General features: G+C 35.1%; 1 long non-coding RNA gene across 1 annotated transcript in view; it reads right to left on the bottom strand.

Annotated features, from left to right (window-relative positions):
* Positions 1-17419, bottom strand: part of LOC138705271 (uncharacterized) — a 295635-nt gene extending 278216 nt beyond the window's left edge. Inside the window, exon 1 of the long non-coding RNA XR_011333679.1 lies at positions 17055-17419. This is a non-coding gene — a long non-coding RNA (uncharacterized lncRNA). The remainder of the gene's footprint in view (positions 1-17054) is intronic.
* Between the last annotated feature and the right edge of the window lie 7780 nt (positions 17420-25199).

The following is a 25199-nucleotide window of genomic DNA, read 5'->3' as shown; positions in this document are numbered from 1 at the left end:
TTTAAATTAACCTCACTATACGCCACAGATGGTGTGAAAATCACTAATAAAATGTCAAGACTGCTAAGGCCCCATATTCCACTCACTAATTTGAATATGTCAGTTAATAAAGTACTGCCAAATTCATGGTGTGCATTTTAACGGTAGGCTATTGATAATCACTGCATAAACAGTAGAAAAACAGTTAATAAAATATTGCCAACTTCATGGTGTTCATTTTAACGGTATCGATAATGAATATTAAATCGAATAAGAAATCAATAAGGTTGGTTGATTACGAGACTCGAGTTTCCGTAGTGTCTTTTTCTCTACCTATTTCATCGGGGCGCAACTATGCCATGCCCTTTTCTCTACCTGATGGGAACGGGGCGCAACTATGCCCACAAAACAGGGACCCTTTATTTGCTGCATTTTATCTGACCGTGGGGCGCAACTATGCCCTGCCCGATATTTTGCGTTAAACGAACAAAATTATAAATATTTTTAATCTCTTGAATTGAATTTCAATTAAATATTCGGTTAATACAGGCAATAAGAGAAGTTTATTTTACGTTATACAAATCTAATTAACGATGAAATAATCTCCCTTTTTTGTACTACAAACATTTTCTTCAGCCAATTAGTAATAGTTCCCTCTCACCTTCATTTTTAAAATACAGTAGAGCGTCTCGTTTAGGCACAGTGAAAACGTAAACAAAAGTGCAGGTAACGTGTGGGGGAGGATGAACCGTACGATAAGCACGAGGGATGCACAAGGTTTTAGTTACAACATTTATGGCCGAGCATTAATTGAAATTATATTTCCCAAAAACACACAAAACAAAAGCACACAATTGCATAATGTTATCATATAGCCTACATATTTTAACAAACAAGCAATTGTAACGTTGAAATAATTCAATATAACAAATCATATTTGCTACTTATATGCTGTTGCTTTCAAGAAGCATTTTTGCGGTCATGAATTTCATTCTCTGTATGACTAACTTAATATCATCGTCTTCTCTGGCCAAATTAACAAAACCACAGTTCGATTCTAAGCCTGTGTTTTTGGATCATACAAATATTTATTTCAATACTCATAATGCAAGCCTATAGAATTTCTTTGCGGTCCTGAAAAATTTACTTCAATGGACTTGGAATGTTAGTCAATTCAGGTCTTCCATTAGAAATTATTTTGCTGCAGGAAACAACGCTTCACCGGACGTAAGAAGGCTGCGGTCGGCAAAAATAAAAAAAAAACACTTCTGAATTACGAGAGAAGTGAGGAATTTAAATTCGTTTCCAGAAGTGTGATGATGCTCATATAATAGTACATGATTATGTAACAGTTAATAACAATAATTAGGCTAACTATAGGCCTCATTATGTAAAACTGCTTAAGTAAAGAGAAGCTATGTTTATTATTTGTTATATTCTACTATATTATAATTAATTGCATTTATAATTGCAATCAGGTACATGCTGCAAAACATACTTTTATTTCTTGTTTTCTTGTACAGGGACATCATTTTATTTTTACTAACATTTCTGATATTAACCTGCCTATACCTTTGAATCAACGGTTGCTAACCCCTTCCATGACTGGAGTTCGATGGCGTAATATACAAACAAATCACTTTACTAGGTATAGGAGGGAAGAAAAGTAATTCATCCATTTACGTAAACTAAGCTTTTGAGTTTGATAATTTTCATTGGGTTTTTGTTTAATCAAAATACAGTACTGTATTACAAATGAGTGTTTTTACTCACGAACTGAGCTGTTCATACGGACGTATTCATTATGCAGTGTATATTAGAGTGTCTATAGCACATTAGCGTACACTATAGAGAATGAAGTTAAATTGAAAAATAATCATAATATGGATATTTAAACACTTTTTCAAAATGGTGGCGGTTCATTTCGATTAATGTATCTAATTCCAATTACTAGTTTCGTCCTTCGTACTAGTAGGCCTAACTCATGTTGAAATAATTCTGTACCTAATCTGTAAAAGAGTACTGTAAATTCAATCTTCACTTCTGCTCGATCCGAAAAGATAAAATTACTCATACATTCTATCTACTGTCCGTCCAAGTGATTATGTCGCAGGATCGTAGAAAGGAGGGAAATCACGTGACAGTTAATTACTTAACGAGGCCCTTTTATTTAAGTTATTTTAAACAGTTGTATAATATCACGTAGTGTTCCAATTCCTAACAGAAATTAATGTTTTCAGAAAAGAGCTAAGACAGCCCAGTCACTAGCCTTTACAGAGAGGCGAATAGAAGCTGGTGGGGAAAACCGGAATGCGACGTAGGCAAATGGACGACAGTACCTGTGCGAAAATGATGGAATATTGAAAGCTCTTTCGTCATTGGAAAACGTGAACATATTTTTGGAACGTACTGTGACGGTAAGGCTACTATGACTTGGATCTGTGTGGAAGACTGTTGAACTTCATTCGTAGAAGGGGTGGGAGTGAAGTACATTCAAAAACTCAGGTACAATAAAAATTGAAGTAAAAATAAAATGATGTCCCTGTATAAGTGTAACACATTATCTATTACTGAAGAGGAGTTTAATTCATCTTGCAGTGGTAGGCCAATAGAGTTCATTTTGCTCACCCCTTCTTGTTCACAGCTACTGCTGCGGAATAGATTCATTGGAACTCGTGCGAGTTTGGTAGCACGTAAGAGTCTTTCACGTGCTCTGACCTTGACATCCCTGACGTAAGTCAATACAGGAGGGAGTTGAAGTGTTCCTCCATATTTACTTATGGCTTTTAAGAAACCCGGAGGTTCATTGTCGCCCTTACATAAGCCCGCCATCGGTCCCTATCCTGAGCAAGGTTAATCCAGTCCCTACCATCATATCCCACCTCCCTCAAATCCATTTTAATATTATTCTCCCATCTACGTCTCGGCCTCCCCAAAGGTCTTTTTCCCTCCGGCCTCCCAACTAACACTCTAAATGCATATCTGGATTCGCCCATACGTGCAACATGCCCTGCCAATCTCAACCCTCTGGATTTAATGTTCCTAATTATGTCAGGTGAAGAATAAAATGGATGCAGTTCTGTAACTTTCTCCATTCTCCTGTAACTTCACCCCTCTTAGTCCCAAATATGTTCCTAAGCACCTTATTCTCGAACACCCTTAACCTCTATTCCTCTGAAAGTGACATTTCAAGTTTCACAACTGTACAAAAGAACCATTGATATAGTTGAATAATTTCAAGGGAAAAAATTGTTCTGGGTCCGGGTATCGAATCCGGTACCTTTGGTTAAACGTACCAATGCTCTTACCAACTGAGCTACCCAGAAAACCTACCCCACACCGATCCAATGTTTCCCTTTATAACCACAGACCTCAAAGTGGGCTGACAACCGTCAAGCAATGAGTGTATATAAACTCTGTGTGATTTAAATTATGGCTTTCTGTTAACGAACAGTGACGTGTATTATGTAAATCTAGCTTCACGTTCCGGTGAATATCACAGTTTTGAAGGCCATAACTCGGAAACCAAGCATTTCCGGACACATGTTGTAATGAACTTTTGTATTGTCTACATATGGAGAATACATACCTGAAATTATGCCCTCTATTTTTAAACATCCTGTAGATTTATTGGTTACACCCTTATTCGAGGGAGGTCTTCAATTTCTCGCACTATCCACACGTAGTTATACGCTAAGATATGCACTTGTCGATAGTCGATCTCACCCATACCTAGTTCTACGTAAAATACAGCATAGTAAAACTATTCAGCTGTCGATTTATATTGCTCTTATTATTATTATTATTATTATTATTATTATTATTATTATTATTAACTTCTAAATTTAAATTTCAGAAAGTATTTCAGAGAACTTCACGGTTGTTATTCTCAACACTCCAGTGCATGTGCCTCTGTTAGTGTTAACGACAAAACAATAGCCTGCGAAATCATATACCTCAAGATTCCGCGAAAATATGACTCACTCAAGTTTCTTTGTTCTTGCAGCTAACATGAGAGCGCCCACTGGCATTTCAATTGCTAATGATTTATACTGGTAAGGAATTCATGCATGAATAATTTGAGTCTGCATATCTATCTCGCACTCTACAAGATCTTCAACTCATTTAAATAGCAGTGACTGTACCACTTTATTATTATCATCATCATTATCATTTTTATTTGCGTACTTATGTACGCCAATTTTCAACAGAGGAAATTCTCTTCAAAATATGTGACTGGTTCTCAGTCAATAAATTAGTATTAATAAGTAACAAAACTAACATAATTCAATTTAATTCCTGTCCAAATTCAACCTCGCAAATTTCTAGCGCAATAATTAACAATAGATCCCTATTAGAAACAACAACAACCAAATTTCTTGGCTTAAAAATCGATAATGTGTTAAATTGGAAAAATCATATTAAAGAAATTACTCCCAAACTAAATTCAGCTTGTTTTGCTATTAGATCTATGCAAAAGATAGTAAATATAATTACCTTAAAAACAATATACTTTGCATACTTCCACTCGGTAATGAGTTTTGGAATAATATTCTGGGGAAATTCCACAGATAGTAACAGTATATTCCTATTACAAAAAAGAGTAATTAGAATAATAGTAGGTGCCAAATCTAGGGAATCGTGTAGGACTATTTTCAAAAAACTACAAATAATGCCCATGGCTTGTCAGTATATCTTTTCATTAATAATCTTCATCTTATGTAATCGTGAAAACTTTGTAGCTAATTCAACAATTCATAGCATAAATACACGTCAAAAAATTACTTTCATACTCCATCGGCAAGTCTATCGTGCTATCAAAAAGGAGTGCGTTATATGGCAGTACACATTTTTAATAACCTCCCTATCGATATAAAAAATGAAACTCAAAACATACGATTATTTAGGGCCAAATTAAAGAAGTACCTAATTTCTCACGCCTTCTATTCTGTAGGTGAATTCATGACATTCAATAACACTTCATGAAATTGATACTAAAACTTTGTGTTGTACTAGTAGACTATATTGTAAATCACAGAAACCTGCAGAAAAGTATATTCTATTATCCATGTGCTAAAAAGGATAAATGTTATCTCCCCTCTTGCTTAAAAAAGTCCCTTGTGCAGACACTTGCATTTCCCTATTTCGATTATGCGGACATTTTACTGACTGACCTCTCCAGCGACAACAAAATGAAACTTCAACGTGCTCATAATTTGTGTGTACGTTTTGTAAGCAATGTTCGTAAATATGATCATATTACGCCATCCCTGGAAGCAATAGGTTGGCTTAAACTAGATAAGAAAAGAAATTTACATTCACTTCTCTTTCTCTTCGAAATCTTGAACTCTTCTATTCCTTCGTACCTGTCGTCTCGCTTCACTTACCTTTCTTCCCACCATAATCTGAACACACGCTCTCGTCATGAAACAATACTAACAATACCATCCCATCGCACCTCCTGATACTCATCTTCTTTCACAATAGCCCTGTCAAGACTCTGGAATTCGCTACCTGCTAGCATCAGGGACTGTCGAAATCAAATTGAATTCAAACGAAAACTTACTAGGCACTTGGTCAGTAATTGATTACTTGTAAATAGTTTCTTTAATCTATCACAAAATATTTCAATATTCAGTAATTTCATCACTATACAATTTTGTTATTCTAGATTTAATTTGTAATTCAGTAAATATAAAATATTCTTTGTTTCTCTATGATAAATTATCTAGCTTTAATTATTCAGGTAATCTTTTCGTACTTTGATTTTATTGTAATTGTAAATTTAATACTAATTGTAATATTGTTTGTAATTGTAATTGTAAATTTAATACTAATTGTAATTTTATTGTTGATATTGTAGTTGGAATCTCCTGGTAGAGGGGCAGAGAAGGCCTGACGGCCTTATCTCTACCAGGTTAAATAAATAAATACTACTAAATACTACTACTAAATCTCGTCTGTATATATTTCATCTAGACTGTGACTATAAATTAAGACTTTATAATTATATTAAGTTTTTTGACTTGTACCATATTCTAGCTGTGAAGCAATGTATGAATAGCATGGAATGCTAATAAATACAATACAATTACAATAGTAAATGAATGGCAAGAGAAAATAAGAATTTGGTAAGTCTGTCGAAGGGATACTTACCTATAAACACACACTTTATCCCACTATAGCCCAAATTATTTCCTGAAGTCAGAAAATATTTTGAAGCCTTTATATTAGTTGATACTAATCTGATCAGCATATAATGATAAAATTTAATGTTTTATTGATTTTTATTTCACATGAAATATTTTGTGATTTCCACATATCATTGCTCAACCATTGTTGAAATAAATATTGACATTTAGTGGGCAAAATATGAACTTCAGAGAACATTTAAAAATGTAGAAATGAGCAGACATACTGTAGCTTTGAAGTCACATTGGTTAACAATAGAAAAAACATCTCCTCTCTAGTTAAAAAAAACAGATTACCGGATATGACTCCCAGGTCACACGGGTCAATAGAGGGTTAATTTGCACGAGATAAGGTCATCTTGTTTTTTTTTTTTAATAAATTGCACGACGCGATTTTATATCTATAGAAATTAACACAACATTATTACCTACAAATACGAGTATATCTAAAAAAACAACGAACCACCGATGTAGCTCAGTCGGGCGGATGAAGCGCTCGCCTGCCAATCCGGAGTTATTTTGGATTGATATCCTGGTTGGGTTTTTTCCGAGCTTATTTCCAGCCGTAATGCGAATGTCAGATAATCTATGACGAATCCTCGACTTCATCTCGCCAAATATTATCTCGCTATCACCAATCCCATCTACACTAAGTAACCGAGTAGTTGAAGCAGCATCGTTAAATAACCAAATAAAAACGAAGAAAATGTATTTAGTAGAGAGGTACACTCTACAAAACTTGTTCTGATTTGTTGTTGTCTTGAATGAATGTAACACGTTATATATTATTTAAAAATAGTTTCATTCATCTTGCAGTGACAGGCCAATAGACTTCACTTTGCTCACCCCTTCTTATTCTCTGCTGCTGCCTGCAGAATAGATTCATTGCAACCAGTGAGCACTTGATCGCACGTAGAACCGTCTACGTGCTCTTGACCTTGACATCGCTGGTCTAGTGGTTAGAATGTACGCCATTAGATCTGAGGGCCGTGGGTCCAAACCTAACTGAAAACAATGGATTTTGAAGATGATAAAATCTTTAGCATCGCTTCCATCTAGAGAAAAATAAAGCTAGAAGTCCTGTATCGGATATTAGGCACATAAAAATCCCTGTTCTGACAAAGCGCTCTAGACAAAATTTTTCGGCCGTTTCTAACCAATGTCAAAATTGTAGATTAGCATATTGGTGGCGTACGGGCGCATCAATTTCCTCTACTCTCCATTCGCAATCCATATTATTCAGCGCTCTCTAGAAACGTGATTCCTGTGTAATCAGAAGAAAAGGTTTGCACAGTTCTACTTCGCTGGATTTTATTTTTCCCCGTTTCATACTATATATACGAGGAAGAAAGTTATTGATTGCAATCTTGTTAGCCGATAACAAACGACCCTCCAGCGTTCTTAATAACATTTCGCTCTCTTCAAAGATAACCTATAATTTACAATTTTCGAACTCAAAAAAGATATAGATGCGTTCTGTGGTAAGAACTAAAAGTATGAGTAGACCCTAGATGTTTCTCCAACTTCTACAGCCCGTAATTTATCTCTTCCACTAGAATCGGTCTCCCGTACTGTGAGAGTTACAAAAACACAGAATCCATAATTTTAGAACATACTACTATATTCGGAGTGTCTTAGCAGAACTAGTCTTGAATGGGAAGGTTGCACCTGTGGTTCAGCTCTAACATGCTGATCTTCCATACAAGCGCCCCGGGTTCGAACTCCGGACTGCTCGTGATTAGGGTGACCAGATTCACATCGATAGAAAAGAGGACACAAAGCTTCAAATGGAGGACATTATTCAAAAAAAGAGGACAGAAAATATGTACTTAGATTTAGGACTAGACCTATATTACTTACTTACTTACTTACTTACAAATGGCTTTTAAGGAACCCGGAGGTTCATTGCCGCCCTCACATAAGCCCGCCATCGGTCCCTATCCTGAGCAAGGTTAATCCAGTCCCTACCATCATTTCCCACCTCCCTCAAATCCATTTTAATATTATTCTCCCATCTACGTCTCGGCCTCCCCAAAGGTATTTTCCCTTCGGCTTTCTAACTAACACTCTATATGCATTTCTGGATTCGTACACATGCTCTGCCCATCTCAAACGTCTGGATTTAATAATCCTACTTATGTCAGGTGAAGAATACAATGCGTGCAGTTCTGCGTTGTGTAACTTTCTCCATTCTCCTGTAACTTCATCCCGCTTAGCCCCAAATATTTTCCTAAGAACCTTATTCTCAAACACCCTTAACCTCTGTTTCTCTCTCAAATTGAGAGTCCAAGTTTCACATCCGTATAGAACAACCGGTAATATAACTGTTTCATAAATTCTAATTTTAAGATTTTTTGACGGCAGACTAGAAGACAAAAGCTTCTCAACCGAATAATAACAGGCATTTCCCCACATTTATTCTCCGTTTAATTTCCTCCCGAGCGTCATTTATATTTGTTACTGTTGCTCCAAAATATTTGAATTTTTCCACCTCTTCGAAGGATAAATCTCCAATTTTCATTGTTACATTTCGTACAATATTCTGATCACAAGATATAATCATATACTTAGTCTTTTCGGAATTTACTTCCAACCCTATCGCTTTACTTGTTTCAAGTAGAATTTTCGTGTTTACCCTAATCGTTTGTGGATTTTCTCCAAACATATTCACGTCATCCGCATAGACAAGAAGCTGATGTAACCCGTTCAATTCTAAACCCTCTGTATTATCTTGAACTTTCCTAATGGCATACTCTAGAGAGAAGTTAAAAAGTAAATATGATAGTGCATCTCCTTGCTTTAGCCCGCAGTGAATTGAAAAAGCAACAGATAGAAACTGGCCTATACGGACTCTGCTGTAAGTGTCACTAAGACACATTTTAGTTAATCGAACTAGTTTCTTGGGAATACCAAATTCAATAAAAGTATAATATAAAACTTCTCTCTTAACCGAGTCATATGCCTTTTTGAAATCTATAAATACCTTATGTACTGTACCCTTATGCTCCCATTTTTCCTCCAATATCTTTCGAATACTAGACCTATATTATGCTACAAATTACGTCAATATCTATTTTATTACAAAATATTTACAGTACAGATTTAGGCTTATATCATACTTAAAAGTATGTTAATATTACAAAATAATTATGGTAAAATTGATAATAATGATTTTACAGTTAGCTACGTATGATAGTTAAGAGAACTATAGGGACATCATTTTATTTTTACTAACATTTCTAATATTAACCTGGCTATACTTTGTTGAGAACCGAAAACACAGTTTACTACCCCCGTCCACGACTGGAGTTCGATGATACTGGCGTAATATAGTCTACAAATAAATCACTTTACTAGGTACAGGAGAGAAGAAAAGTAGTTCATCCATTTACTAGGAAATATTACGCTTTTTAGTTTGATAATTTCCATGAGGTTTTTGTTTAATCAAAATACAGTACAGTATTAACAATAAGTATTTTTACTCACGAACTGAGCTGTCCATGTGGACGTATTCATTATGCAGTGTATATTATACAATCTACAGCACATTAGCGTACACTATAGAGAAGGAAGTTAAATTGAAAAATAATCATAATATGGATATTTAAACACATTTTTTAAAATGGTGGCCATTCATTTCAATACAGGCTTCAGGTCTAATGTGCATATTATCGCAATATAGACTATTTTACGCAATTCCAATTACCAGTTTCGTAGATAAAATTACTCAGACATGCTATCTACTGTCTGTCCAAGTGGTTATGTCGCAGGGTCGTAGAAAGGGTGGGGGGGATCACGTGACAGTTAATTACTTAACTAGGCCCTTTTATTTAAGTTATTTTAAGCAGTTGTATGGATATAATATTACGTAGACGTCCAATTCCTAACAAAAATTAATGTTCTTAGAAAGGAGCTAAGACAACCCAGCCACTAGTCTTTAAAGAGAGACGTATATAAGCAGGTGGGGGAAACCGGATGTGACGTAGGCAAATGGACGACAGTAGGCCTACCTATGCGAAAATGATTCAATATTGAAAGCCCTTTCGTCACTGGAAAATGCGAACATATTTTTGGGACGTACTGTTTACTATGACCTATGGCTACTATGACTATATGCGGTCTTTGATCTGTGTGGAGGACGGTTGAACTTCATTAATAGAAGGGGTGGGAGTGAAGCACATTCAAAAACTCAGGCACAATAAAAACTGAAGTAAAAATGAAATGATGTCCCTGTATAATTACTAAAGAGGACAGAAAATATCTATTTAGATTTAGGCTTAGGCCTATATTATACTTAAAATTATGTCAATATATATTTTATTACAGTATACAGTACTTATGATAAAACTTAATAATATAAAATGATTTTACAGTTAACTACATGAAAGACAAGGGAACTATAATTATAAAAATACATAAAAAAAGACCGCATAAAATGTTAATTTAATATTACTTTATAAGCAAATAGAGTTATGATCGTTGGCAAAGAGTATATTCCATCGACGCTGCTGCCAGCTACAGGTAAATTACTTGAAAAAAGCGTTAAATCAGATAATTTCAAAATATCAGACGTACAAGTTACGAAAAGGAGGACAGTTCTCGATTTTTAAAAATCCGTCCGGACCGCGGACAAAGGCCTAAAGAGGAGAACATGTCCAAAGCAGACTTTATAGTGGGTTTCTCTGAGTACTCTGATTTATCTCTTTAATTCCACTAACACTTTTCAGCTCGCCTTCCTATCAGAAATAGTTGACAATAACCAGTAGCTCTATTAATGAAATTGCATGTTTACATGAAGATATCTTTTTGCTTAATATAAATTAATATATAGTATTAACATATTCTAAGAAAAAATAATATATTTCCACAAATTATTCTATTAATGGAAAAAAAATTGGAATGTGTTTCAAGAATAACAGATAATAGAATTTGACAATAATTTAACAAAAATAATTGATTAAATGGCGATCTTACTCGTGTTAATTATGTAAGCATTTGTGGCTTACAGCTGTTTCGGTGTTACATGACACCATCCTCAGAGCCTACTAGATCTCGGCGCTATCTCAACTTCGCTGCCTGTTGTGTGGGTGCGTTCGTGTGATAAAGAGTTGTGTCAAATAGTGTGTGTGTTATGAAATTGATCTGTGTGTTGAGAATTTGATTAGGTTGTGTTTTAGTGTGTATGTATATTTAATATTGTTCTAGTGTGTTGAGTTTTTGGTTTTTGGGTTGTATGTGTAGGATTTCCATGTCTGTATTTATGTTATTGTACGCGTGGTTAGCATTAGTCATGTGTTCGGCATATGTAGATGTATTGTGTCCTCTGGTTATTGCTTTAATGTGTTCTTTGTATCGAGTTTGGAATGATCTGCCTGTCTGTCCAATGTAGAAACTGTCGCAACTATTACATGTGAGTTTGTACACACTAGAACAATATGAAATATACAGACATACTAAAACACACCCTAATCAAATTCTCAACACACAGATCAATTTCAGAACACACACTATTTGACACAACTCTTCATCACACGAACGAACTCACACAACAGGCAGCGAAGTTTAGATAGCGCCGAGATCTAGTAGGCTCTGAGGATGGTGTCAAGTAACACCGAAACAGCTGTAAGCCACGCATGCTTACATAATTAACACGAGTAAGATCGCCATTTAATCAGTTATTTATATTTAAGTGTTAAAAGTAGTGTACGAAAAATTCAACATGGAATAATTTAACTTTCAAATCCCGTATTACAACAATGTTTAATTCTGCCTACAGATAACTGGGATTTGTAGCTCGAAATTCGAAATTTTTCACGGAATCATATTACCTTATAATCACTTAGAAGCAAGTTGGAATATGCTACATTAATTTGGAGTCCTCAATGCAAGAATATAGTTCATACAATTGAGTTTATAAACAGAACAAATTTCTTAGACTTTTGTTCACATGTTTGACAGAGTTCAACATTAACTGCTACAACGGTGTAATGAATGTAATCAGGTTCAGGGTAGACACTTTGAACAACTTCTGTAACCTGTCCGCAAGGGTGCTTGAAGAAACGAATTAATAATTAGTTTCATAACTGTAAATGACACTAAAACTTGTCTTCTCCTCGACGTCATGTAGCTCCTAAGTGGCACGTCAGAGAATATGGATTGTTTCACGAAATAATCCTCATTACAAGATCTATCACTCCTCAGAGTTTTGTTGCAGTTACTCACCCTGTATAGCTACGTATTTAAAATTCTGAGTAACACTTTTCAAAAACTCGATCCTTGAATGTGCATAAAAATATTTCCAAGAAGGAAGAAAAACCTCTTATTAATATTCGAGCATTCCGTGGAGAAAGAATTAACCCAATTCCTTCAAAGTTAATATGTTAACAAACAAGAAGTGGTATTTCTCGTTCCTTAGAAGACACCCTGACGCTGTAACTAGTACTCCTGAGAGTGTTACAAATTGCAAGTGTTTGTGTCTCCGAGGACGATCTGAGAGCATAGTTTAAGTCTAACTGAAAATCAGGTCAAGAACGAATATGTCTTTCATGTATTACCATGCCCCCATCCTATCGTTATTAATAGTAAAACTAATTCATCCTGTAAGTTAATAATCTGTCGTGCTTACCACTATATATATATATATATATATATATATATATATATATATATATATATATATATACAGGATGTTTCCGAGGTGGTGTTACAAACTTTCAGGGATGATGGCGAAGGGCACATGTATCAATTTGAGATAAGGAACCCTGGTCCGGAAATGACCGAGTCTAAAGTTATAAGCAAAAATAGTTGTGTGGAAATGGAATTGTAATTTGGCAACACGGCCCTCCTTCCCTTAACTTTTGGAACAGTCGTGGAAAGATGGTATGGGCCGGATGTCTCCTACGTGGGTACTTGTCCCGATACAATCTGAGAGCTTGTCTACGGTTCCCATTGGCTCATCCATATTCGAAAATCAGGTCTGCTTATTCCGCTCTCCTCCATTTCACTAGGACTGATCGACTGGACACTGCAACTTGCACACATACACTGCTGTCTACAGACGTGCATATCAGGACCGAACATGTCCGTTACACATTACGCTATCTGCATTGCTTTAGTGTAGTTTCCTGTCCCCACCCCTCAGACAGCGCAATGAATGGAATACTGTAGGTAGACAACGTAAACAACGTCAGATGAATACAGTATGTGTAAGATGTACAGATAAATATACATAAATAAGGTGTACAGAGGAATAAAATTACGTCATTTCCACACAACTATTTTTGTTTGTAACTTTCGACTCGATCGTTTCCGGACCAGGGTTCCTTATCTCAAATTGATACATGTGCCTTTCGCCATCATCCCTGAAAGTTTGTAACACCACCTCGGAAACACCCTGTGTGTGTGTATATATGTATATGTATGTATGTATGTATGTATGTATGTATGTATGTGTGTATGTATGTATGTATGTAGGAAAAAAATAAAAATAAAATATCAAAAAGTAATAACGGTCTCTTCTTATGACACTAAATTGAGACTGATAGATTCAATGAAATTTTCGGTAGTGAAAAGGTTAGATGGTACAATTTCAAAAGCATATACAAGTATTTTTCTATTAATGGAGCAGTTTCATAAAGATATTCAATTGAAGAGTGTTAAGTCCATTTCTATTAAAGGACTGAGCGAATTTTCAAGTGACATGCACAATAACACAAGCTTTTTGACAAGGATTGGTGGTGATTTGGAAGAAAATAAACTTAAAATGTGGTGACAGAGGTCTCAAACATAATCATATTTATGTATAAATCATAAAGATGGCCAAATGGACTGAGCGAGTTTTGGGATCACACACTTTCATTGCAGATGCTTTCAACATTTGTATCAGATTCATGATTTCAGATGCATCTGGCATTGTTCTATCTGTTTGCTATGAATGTTGTGCTACAGAAGTCATTGAAGATGACATCTTTCTGATTAAATGAGACTTAAATTTATTTTGATTTAAAATGCATGAAGCCAGTTTCCATGAGAAATAATATAGGGGAAACTCAGCTAATTCCGCAGTACGGGTAATTCCGCAGTAGTGCATATATGATTTTACTGCGGCTTTACAATAGCGTGAACGTAAGTTTTGAGAGGTTGTCAACAGGAGGCATGTCCTCTGCAGTGCTATAGAAAAAAACCAAAGATATTGGTCGAAAGTTGGCTGTTTTTCGTGTTTTGCTACACAGCTGTGAAGAAAGTGAGCATTGTTTTAATTAAATTGTTCCTTTCATGTTACTTTCATAATGTATTTCATAATTATTTACTACTAAGGAATTAGCCAAGTCCTATTGCGGATTTTTCCGCTCTGTTGCGGAATTACTCGAGTTGTTCTTTTTCAACTGTAATGTACGTACAACGACCGCACATATAAATTGAGGGAAAGAAGACAGAGGACGTACACTGGAAAGTTTTCTTTTCTCAATCGTACTATCAGAGACTGGAATGCTTTACCTGCAGACTTGCTAAAGGCTTTACCAATAACCAAAAATGTATTATAAATAGGCGTAAGGTCTTTACTAATAGACGGTAGTATATTATACACACTAATTAAAGGGTGTAATTGATATCTTGTTATTTGAAGTGTTCTATCAGTGAGGAAGTGTGTTGTGTCAGTGAAGTGTGTAATGTCAGTGAAGTCTATTGTGTAAGTGAAGTGTGTTTGTGTCAGTGAAGTGGCTGTGCAAAGTATTTGAACGTGAAATGGTTAGAAGTGTTAGTGAAATCGGGATAGAATCAGTGCAGTGAGTGAGTTAACATCGAAATAAGTGTAGTGCCGAAAGGTACTTGTGCAGGTATGAACCTGTCACACTCGTGGGTCTTAGTTCGAACTTAGGATTAAGATACAAATTAGATTTACTTTAAATGTTATTTTAAGTGATCATGCTTCATTTAATTTAGGATGTTTCTTGTTGTTATTATTTTTATTAGTTGTGTTTATTGTTGTCACTATTGAGTGTAATTAGTTTCCACCGGGTATATACCCATTTGCAGTGTGAATAAATACATACATACATACATACATACATACATACATACATACATACATACATACATACATACATACATACATACAAACAAATATATTTGCATTTTAAGAGGGGGATCCAGGAAATAACGACCGTTTTGTTGTAATAATTAAAAAAAATATTTATTTCAAAAAACAAAGTCTGTTAAATAACTGAAGCTTCCTTTACTTCTCTACATAATCACCACCTACATTTAAACATTTGTCGTATCTGTTCACTAGCTTTAGAATTCTCGTGTTATACTCCTCTGCCGCCAGTTCATTAAGCCAGGTGTTCACTGTCTTCTTCAACTCTTCATCACTTCCAAAACGCATACCACCCAGAAAGTCTTTCAGCTTAGTGAAAAGGTGAAAATCGCTAGGACCAAGGTCTGTACTATAGGGCGGATGATCAAAGATTTCCCAACCGAACTGATCCAGCAATTCTCGAGTTGAAGCAGCAGTGTGCGGGCGGGCGTTGTCGTGAAGAAGCACAACTCCTCTCGAAAGCATTCCTCGCCTCTTGTTTTGGATGGCTCGCCGTAGTTTTCGTAAAGTCTCACAATAACGATTTGCATTGATCGTAGTGCCTTTTGGCATGAAATCCAGCAAAAGAACACCTTTGCGATCCCAAAAGACAGTAGCCATGATTTTTTGTGTTGAGAGAGTCTGTTTGAATTTTCTCGGTTTCTTGGGTGATGAGGGATGATGCCATTGACGTGATTGGCGCTTGGTCTCTGGGGTGTTGTGATACACCCAGGTCTCATCACCAGTCACAATTTGATCAAGAAAGGCGTCTCCATCTGTGTGATATCGTATCAAGAATGTCAATGCTGAGGCCATTCTCTGAGTTTTGTGTTGGTCACTCAGTTGCTGTGGAACCCATCGTGCACAGATTTTGTGGTAGCCAAGATGTTGCGACACAATTTCACCAAGCAAAGAACGAGAAATGTCAGGAAAGGCAATATGCAATTCGTCGAGTGATGTGCGCCTGTCTTGCAAGATTCTGTCGTTCACTTTAGTCTTCAGGTCTTCTGTGATGAGTGATGGGCGTCCGGGTAGAGTTTCATCGTGGACATTTGTTCGCCCATTGTTGAACATTTCGCACCATTTTCTCACATTTCTTTCATTCATTACAGTATCACCATACACTTCTTTCAATTGCCGGTAAATTTCTGCAGGTTTCAAATGTCGGGCATTCAAAAATCGAATCACACTCCTCACCTCACAGTCGGCGGGATTATCAATCACGTCGTTCATTTTGAAGTAACACAAAATGCACAATGGCGACTTGTTGCAACCAGTACTCACAACATTATGAGAACACATGTTAAGGAAGCCAGCTGACCTTCAAACAAGGAAGGGGAGTCAGCTGCGCGGCGGGTATGCGCGAACGGTCGTTATTTCCTGGATCCCCCTCGTAATAGGTCTCTTTATTTCATTTGGTAATGAAAGGTTTCAATAAACATTTTGATAGAAATATGATAGATTTACTTCTTCATATTGCGGAATTAGGAGAGTCTCTCCTATAGTTAATATTATATTACCCGGTACCAACAACTGGAATATAATGTGGCAACAAATAAAAACCATGTCAATATGTGGAAAATCTATACTCACAATACAAAGAATCATCTCTTAATAAGCCTAAATTTTTAAATGTTTTACTATGACATTTGAAGCTTAATCATTCTAGATTGTAACCACGAGTCACGAAAGTTTTAATTGTTAGTGGGGATAAATAATGTTTCTTCTGAAGGAGTGCTCTTAAAATGCAAATAAATGGGTAGGCCAGCGAATAGGGATTATAAAGAATGGACACTTCGCGTCGGTACCTTTGATGTAGCCGGACTGATTTCAATGACCTTCAAGCCAGCTAAGCGTCAGATTCTGCTTTCTCCCTAGAGTTGGCGCTGACATCACACCAGCTAGCAGTTGACACAGCGGAAATATAACACACATAATTAATACATCTAGGTACATTATGTACTCAAGTAAAATAAATTGGATCCATAGAATAATAAATCCTTCATTAACTGCAATGTCTAGACTCTAGAGTTCCTTTATAATGAGTGTTGAGACGTTGACCCCAACAACAATTAAAATATGTAATGATTTGATAGCGCTGAAAATGGAAAAACAAAACTCTTATGAAAAGTAAAACCATATACCTATATTATATTATATACAAATATTAAACGAATTCGATACTTAATTTTATAATATAATGTATTATATCTGAAATATAAAATATTATTATTACAACTAGTTTGTCACTGAGAAATAAGGAAAAGCTGTTGGCTTGAATTTATTCGAAGCAAAGCGTTACTGGATTATGCAATAAGGTAGGCGATTTTTGGATCCTGTGCCTTAACTCTATTCTCAATTATTATCTTAGCGTATGCTCGATTACACTACCTCTAGCGCTTGAAAGTGGAACTAGCCGCTGGCGCACAGAGAAACAAAACACAGGAAAATTCGCTCAGTGTCCATTCTTTATAATCCCTATTCGCTGGGTAGGCTATCCTACACCTGTATCTACAATTTTTTTATTCCTATCAGATCAGTTTGCAGCGCCATTATTCTTTTAAACAGTAGTAGTAGTAGTAGTAGTAGTAGTAGTAGTAGTAGTAGGGGCCGCCGACAAGGGGGGGGGGCAAAGGGGGCGAGTGCATATGGGCTCGTGAGCAATAAGGGACAGTCAGATTAAGTGAGTCTGATTATTTTTTATTATCACGAATAATTATTCGTAGATACATACGGGACTATAAAATTTTGTAAGAACATTTGTTACATAAATTTGACATATTAACTCAGCAATAGTAGAATTAACACAAATTATCACTTCATATGTAAATATTTGACTTTTATATAATAGAATATCGGTTTCCCGCTTTAACGTTCACCGACACGACAATTCAGGCCCCGGCATTTGCCTGAACTACGAGTATGTTCCCGTCGCTTGTACTGAACACGTTCAATTATTTATTGGCTTGGCCTTCTTAACTACCAACTCCTCGCTGGCCCACCGCAATATGCTAGTGGACTCTCTCAAACCGAAGTCGCAGGATATGTTTCTTTTTCAGTACATTGTATGTTTCGTGTCGAAACTTTCGTCTTTTCGTTGTCGTTTGTCTAGTAGGCTAAATTCTGTTCATTAGTGTTACCGGTTATAGTTTAACTGCACAATGGACAAGTACAGGCATAAGTTGGGAGTTGAGAAGCACAAGGAGAGACAGAAAAAATTGGAAGATAGTAATATGGGTGCTAGACTGCGTGAAAAATATTATGAAGATATTAATAAAGAGATCAGTGATGAGCCGAAATATTTAAAATCAATTCATGCCTCTAATTTAGAGCCAACCCCACTGAAACCTAAGAATCTCCTAAATAGTCTGACGGAATTAAAACTGGATATTTTATTTCCAAATATTTGTATAATCATTAGAATATTCTATACAATTCCTGTGACAGTTGCTGATCCTGAAAGATCCTTCAGCAAAATGAAGGAAATAAAAAATGTATTCAGATAAACAATGCGTCAAGAACGACTGAGTAACCTTGGCTTCTTAGTCTGAAGAGCGATCTTACTAGGTCTTTAAATTGTGATGACATAAATTTATGATTTTGCATCAATGAAGTCGAGGAGAGTTGTTTGTTGATGTTGGACTGCAAGTTAGAAAATTCAGGTGTTTAAGAATAACGTTTTATGAATATAATATATTGTGCTAATGTGAAGTTTTGCTAAAAGTTTTCAACGTAATAAAAGTGTATATTAAGTTCGTATCTGTGTATGGGGTTATCTTTTATTTATTTTGGAAATAATTATTATGGTTAGAATAACTGGTAACTTGTAATTGTTACTTTTTTCAACAGGGGTCCGAGTACCGTATTGCATAGGGGCCCATAAATTCTATCGGCGGCCCTGGTAGTAGTAGTAGTAATAGTAGTAGTAGTAGTAATAATAGTAGTAGTAGTAATAGTAGTAGTAGTAGTAGTAGTAGTAGTAGCAATAGTAGTAGTAGTACTAGTGATAGTAGTAGTGATAGTAGTAGTAGTAATAGTAGTAGTAGCAGTAGTAGTAGTAGTAGTAGTAGCAGTAATAGTAGTAGAAGTAATAGTAGTAGTAGCAACAGTAGTAGTAATAATAGTAGTAGTAGTAATAGTAGTAGTAGCAGCAGCAGTAATAGTAGTAGTAGTAGTAGTAGTAGTAGTAGCAGCAGTACTAGTAGTAGCAGCAGTAGTAGTAGTAATAGTAGCAGCAGTAGTAGTAGTAGTAATAGTAGTAGTAGTAATAGTAGTAGTAGTAGTAGTAATAGGAGCAGTAATAGTAGCAGTAGTAGTAATAGCAGTAGTAGTAATAGCAGTAGTAGTAGTAGTAATAGTAGCAGTAGCAGTAATAATAGTAGTAGTAATAATAGTAGTAGTAGCAGTAGTAGTAGTAATAGTAGTAGTAATAGTAGTAGTAATAGTAGTAGCAGTAGTAGTAATAGTAGTAGTAGTAATAATAGCAGCAGTAGTAGTAGTAATAGCAGCATTGTAGTAGTAGTAATAGTAGTAGTAGTAGTAGTAGTAGTAGTAGCAGTACCACCACCAACAGTAATAACACCTATTTTTCAATCCAGTGACCACATCATTTTTATGGTCTTGGAACAATGATAAAATCTCTTTTCTCGTGGCTACTATAAAACAGACTTTCAGGAAGTATTAGTCATCTGCAGTTAAGTTACATGACTAGAACATTACAGAAAAGAGCGAGAAAGAATAGGCAAGAAGATTTACCATGTAATAATATTACATATTATATTACATATTACATTATGGAATTCTATGGAGTCGAAGCAATGATAGAAAGAAACTGGACCAAAGAAAACCAACAGCAGAGACATACAATCACCAGATACGCGATCCATGGATTCCACCACAAGATTTGTGCAACGACGAGATTCCATAGCCCAGAGGAGAACTGTGTATGTAGTTTGTGCAACGACAAATGTGACAGATATCATCTCCTGAAGTGCAAGAACAGGAAAAAAACACTATCTGAATACAGCAAAGAGTGAACAATTTCAAACACAAATACTCAATCGAGTGAACCTTATTATTATTATTATTATTAATATTACACTTTACTGCACATTGCGGAGAAACGTGAGTACATAAAACGGCAATAAAGACATACTGTAGGTCTAATAAATAAGGTCGGAACTTAGATTTTTTAAATTCAGTTCAATAAAACTGCAGTAAACAAGACCGGATAAAAATCGGAAATACCCAGCGATGAAAGATAAACAAGGTAAATTTTCTGATCATGTAAGCAATGACACAAAAATAATTCAATTAGAAAATTAATCATAAAACCAATTAATTAAAATTAAAGTAAATGTAAATAATACTGTAAAGCAGTGTTAGTGTTAAAATAATAATAACAGCACCTACACCACAGCATTACATTAAATTTAGTTGTTTTTCTCAGCCATTCCCAGGACTCTGTTGTGATGGGGCAGTATGAGAGAATAGCCATCACCACGGGGTACTTTTCAATCTGCAATATTGGTAATGAAGTAGCGGCCGACAATCAAACTATCGATCAGTCTAACAATCAACAATCGAATGCAGCGTTGCCACAGCAGATTGCTTGCGGTCAGGCAATGTAAAGAGAGAAGGATTCATGTGCTGGGCTCTCATTCGGTGAGAACAGACAATATTTATATCGACGGAGTTCTGGAGGTAGAGACGATGCGCAAGACAAATAGCATAGTTTTCTTTTATTATATTGCATTAAGTATCGAGTTATAAATTTCACCTTGGAAACGGTTAGTTCTGTCAGTTATCAATTTCGTTTTCGTGATAATTAACACTCACCATCATGAATGATGACCAAAGGTATAAGAGTTCCACCATGTGTCTTTCTAAAAATGCATTAGGTATTGAAAAATACAGATATGGATTAGGAATAGGTTCTACAATCACTATCAACGTCACAGAGACAGAAAGAAAGAAAGAAAGAAAGAAAGAAAGAAAGAAAGAAAGAAAGAAAGAAAGAAAGAAAGAAAGAAAGAAAGAAAGAAAGAAAGGAGAGAAAACATAAATAAATAAATAAATAAATAAATAAATAAATAAATAAATAAATAAATCTATACTAATAATAAATCTGTAAGCGAAATTTTTCTGGTAATTTTCGATTTTCCAAAATAATTGGTGTTAACATGTATAATTAATCATCCTGAAACCGAAAATCGCTTTTTTTTTTTTTTAATTTTTGTTTGTATGTCTGTCTGTCTGGATGTTTGTTACCTTTTCACGCGATAATGGCTGAACGGATTTCGATGAAAATTGGAACATAAATTAAGTTCGTTGTAACTTAGATTTTAGGCTATATGGCATTCAAAGTACTTTATTTAAAAGGGGCGTTATAAGGGGGCCTGAATTAAATAAACCGAAATATCTCGCTTATTATTGATTTTTGTGAAAAATGTTACATAACAAACGTTTCTTTAAAAATGATTTCCGATAAGTTTTATTCCAAGTAAAATTTTGATAGGACTGATATTTAAGTCTGTCTGTCTGTCTGGATGTTTGTTATCTTTTCACGCCATAATGGCTTAACGGATTTCTATGAAAATTGGAATATAAATTAAGTTCGTTGTATCGTAGATTTTAGGCTACATGGCATTGAAAATACTTTATTTAAAAGGGGGTTATAAGGGGACCTGAATTAAATAAACCGAAATATCTCGCTTATTATTGATTTTTGTGAAAAATGTTACATAACTAAAGTTTCTTTAAAAATGATTTGCGATAAGTTTTACTCCAGGCAAAATTTTGATAGGACTGATATTTAAGGATATACAAGAGTTTTAAAATAACAATACAACACATTTCCACCGCCGCTTCAGATTAGTGTCGTTGTTCAAAAACGGCCTGCTGATATATCCACACATTCTAAACACGCGACATGACCACAGATATTAAGGCGTGAATAAAATAAACTTAGCAAAAAAAATGCACAGTAAGGTTAACATAAAAATGATCTTCGTACACAATCAACTCTATTAATTTGGAGTGATTTATTAAAGGATGCATTCAAGACTAATTTAGAAAAATGTTAAATGAATTATCTTTGCACCAAATGAGTGGTCTCTGAACCAAAATGATAACATTTTAATTATTTAAATAGAATTTAAATTAAGTAGCATATTAAACGATTTATTCTTCTATCAAACACGAATGTTCCCTGGTCCCAACGTTCTATTTTAATTATGTAATTACTTTATATTTATTTCTAATAAGTGCAGCGGAGCGCACGGGTACAGCTAGTAAATAAATAAACAAAACAAAGAGAGAGAGAGAGAAACAAACAAACAAACGAAGGAATGAAGAAATAATAAATGAGGAAAGAAAGGAAAAAGAAAGGAAAAAAGAAAGAAAGGAAAAAAAGAATGGAAGAACGAAAGGAAGAAGAAAGGAGAAAAACCATAAATAAATAAATAAATAAAGAGAGAGAGAAACAAACAAACAAAGGAAGGAAGACTGAAGAAATGAAGAAAGAAAGGAAAAAAAGAATGGAAGAACGAAAGGAAGAAGAAAGGAGAAAAACCATAAATAAATAAAGAGAGAGAGAAACAAACAAACAAAGGAAGGAAGACTGAAGAAATGAAGAAAGAAAGGAAAAAAGAAAGAAAGAAAGAAAGAAAGGAAAAAAGAAAGAAAGGAGAGAAAACATAGATAAATAAATAAAGAGAGAGAGAAACAAACAAACAAACAAAGGAAGGAAGAATGAAGAAAAGAAGAAAGAAAGGAAAAACGAAAGAAAGAAAGGAAAAAAGAAAGAAAGGAAGAAAGGAGAGAAAACATAGATAAATAAATAAAGAGAGAGAGAAACAAAGGAAGGAAGAAAGAAAGAAGAAATGGAGAAAGAAAGGAAAAAAGAAAGGAAGAAAGAAAGAAAGGCGAGAAAACATAAATAAATAGAGAGACAAACAAACAAAGGAAGAAAGAAGAACGAAAGAAAGGAAGAAAGAAAGAAAGAGAGAAAGAAAGAAAGAAACAACGAAAGAAAGAACTAAAGAAAGAAAGAAAGAAAGAAAGAAATTAAGGGTTGTAGTAAAAACTGGGAGTAACAAATAAAAAACACAAAATAAAATAAGAGGACAGTAAAAATGAAGTAAAGAGTAAAATCGAGGGGAAAAGAAAGGTAGTAAGCATTAGACTAGAGTCGTGCACGACCGGTTACGAAAAATAGAAATTATGTATTGCTATCGAACGCCTGGCGCTATAGTCAGTATGCAAAGCTCTCCCATCTCGCGGAGTGTCTCAGAGTCGGCTTGTCGAATATTCGAGTTGTTTCTCATTCTTTGTGGGTGGACGGCAAAGACAAACCGCACTGAGCCATGCAGGAGTTACAAGAGCCCTTGCAAGGGCGAGTTTATCATCGTGTACGCCTATAATTTAATTGATAATTCTTCCTCTCTCAGTACATTCAATAAATGAATGAATGAATCAATCAATAAATTAATCATCCATCGATTCATCCATCATCCCTTCATCCATTCCACTCATTGATTCATTCATACACAGATTCATTGATTCATTTATGTATGAATTGATTGATTCATTCATTAGTTGATTGATTCATAGTTCATTGATTGATTCATTCATTCAATCTAGGTTTTACAGTTGGATACCTTCAAGGGCAACAACATGCTTCGTGAAAGTACAAGCATTTGAACTTCAGAATAATTTTCTGTTTGTTAATAACAGTCTATCTTCTTAAAAATGATTAATGAAATAATAATGCAGTTTTAGCGTAATTAAAAGGCATTATATATGTTAACAACTACTGTTTTAGAGATATATATTTTGAGATTAAAATGTAAATATTGCACTAGAATGTAGGCCTATGTACTTCTTTGCTCTTCTCTTTAGAAAGGAATTGTAATTTATTTTAATCTTGCATTTCCTTACGCACCAGATTTCATATTCTGCATAACACTTATTTCCTTTGTTGTTACTGGTGTAAATTTGTTAATTTATGTATTAGTTATGAAGATAAGTGTATTAAAGTGTCCAAATTGTAGAATTATATCAAGCAAACATTTTTAACAAGACAAAGTAAATTTCCTTCAATTGTTATTCCGTTTATGTACTCTGAAAATCTCGGTTTCTTATATGAGGAAGTGCGCCTGGTGTTCTGTCTAGCCTGCAAAACATAAGCGGTAACCGGATAAAAATCGAATATTTGGTCGGATGCTCAACCTTGACGGATGTTCTCCAACCGTTCGCTAAACCGATTGTAAATGAATGAATGGACGTATGGGTGGATGGTTGGATGGATGGATGGACGAACGGATGAATGGATAAATACGTAGGTAGAAAACGAGTAGGTATTCATTCATTCAATGTTCTGCCCAAGTGCAAGTCTTTCACTGCAAACCCAGCTTTCTCCAATCCTTCCTATTTTCTGCCTTCCTCTTCATCTCGTCATATGATCCATATATCTTAATATCGTCTATCATCTGATATCTTCTTCTGTCCCGAACTTTTCTCCCGTTCACCATTTCTTCCAGTGCATCCTTCAGAAGGCAGTTTCTTTTCAGCAAGTAACCCAAACAATTCCTTTTTCTCTTCCTGATCAGTTTCAACATTATAAGTAGGTATGTAGATAGACATTTAGATAGTCTGACAGAAAGACCAACAGACACGTATGCAAGTACGTCTGTAGCCATGTAGATATTTTAGCAGGTAGGCCAGTAGGTGATTAGATAGACAAACAGATAGGTTAAATAGGTATGCAAGTATGTATCTGTGTAGATATTTATAGATATTTAAGTAAGTAGATGAGTAGGTGAATAGATAGTCTGACAGGAAGGCAAACAGATAGGTTAAGTATGTGTGCAAGTAAGTATTTAGCTGTGTAGATATTTAAGCAGGTAGGTCAGTAGGTGAGTAGATAGTCTGACAGGAAGGCAAACAGATAT

This window comes from Periplaneta americana, chromosome 8 (assembly GCF_040183065.1).
Source record: "Periplaneta americana isolate PAMFEO1 chromosome 8, P.americana_PAMFEO1_priV1, whole genome shotgun sequence".
Taxonomy (NCBI): domain Eukaryota; kingdom Metazoa; phylum Arthropoda; class Insecta; order Blattodea; family Blattidae; genus Periplaneta; species Periplaneta americana.
Note: the sequence above shows the minus strand (reverse complement) of the source record. Positions and strands in the feature narration are given on the sequence as shown.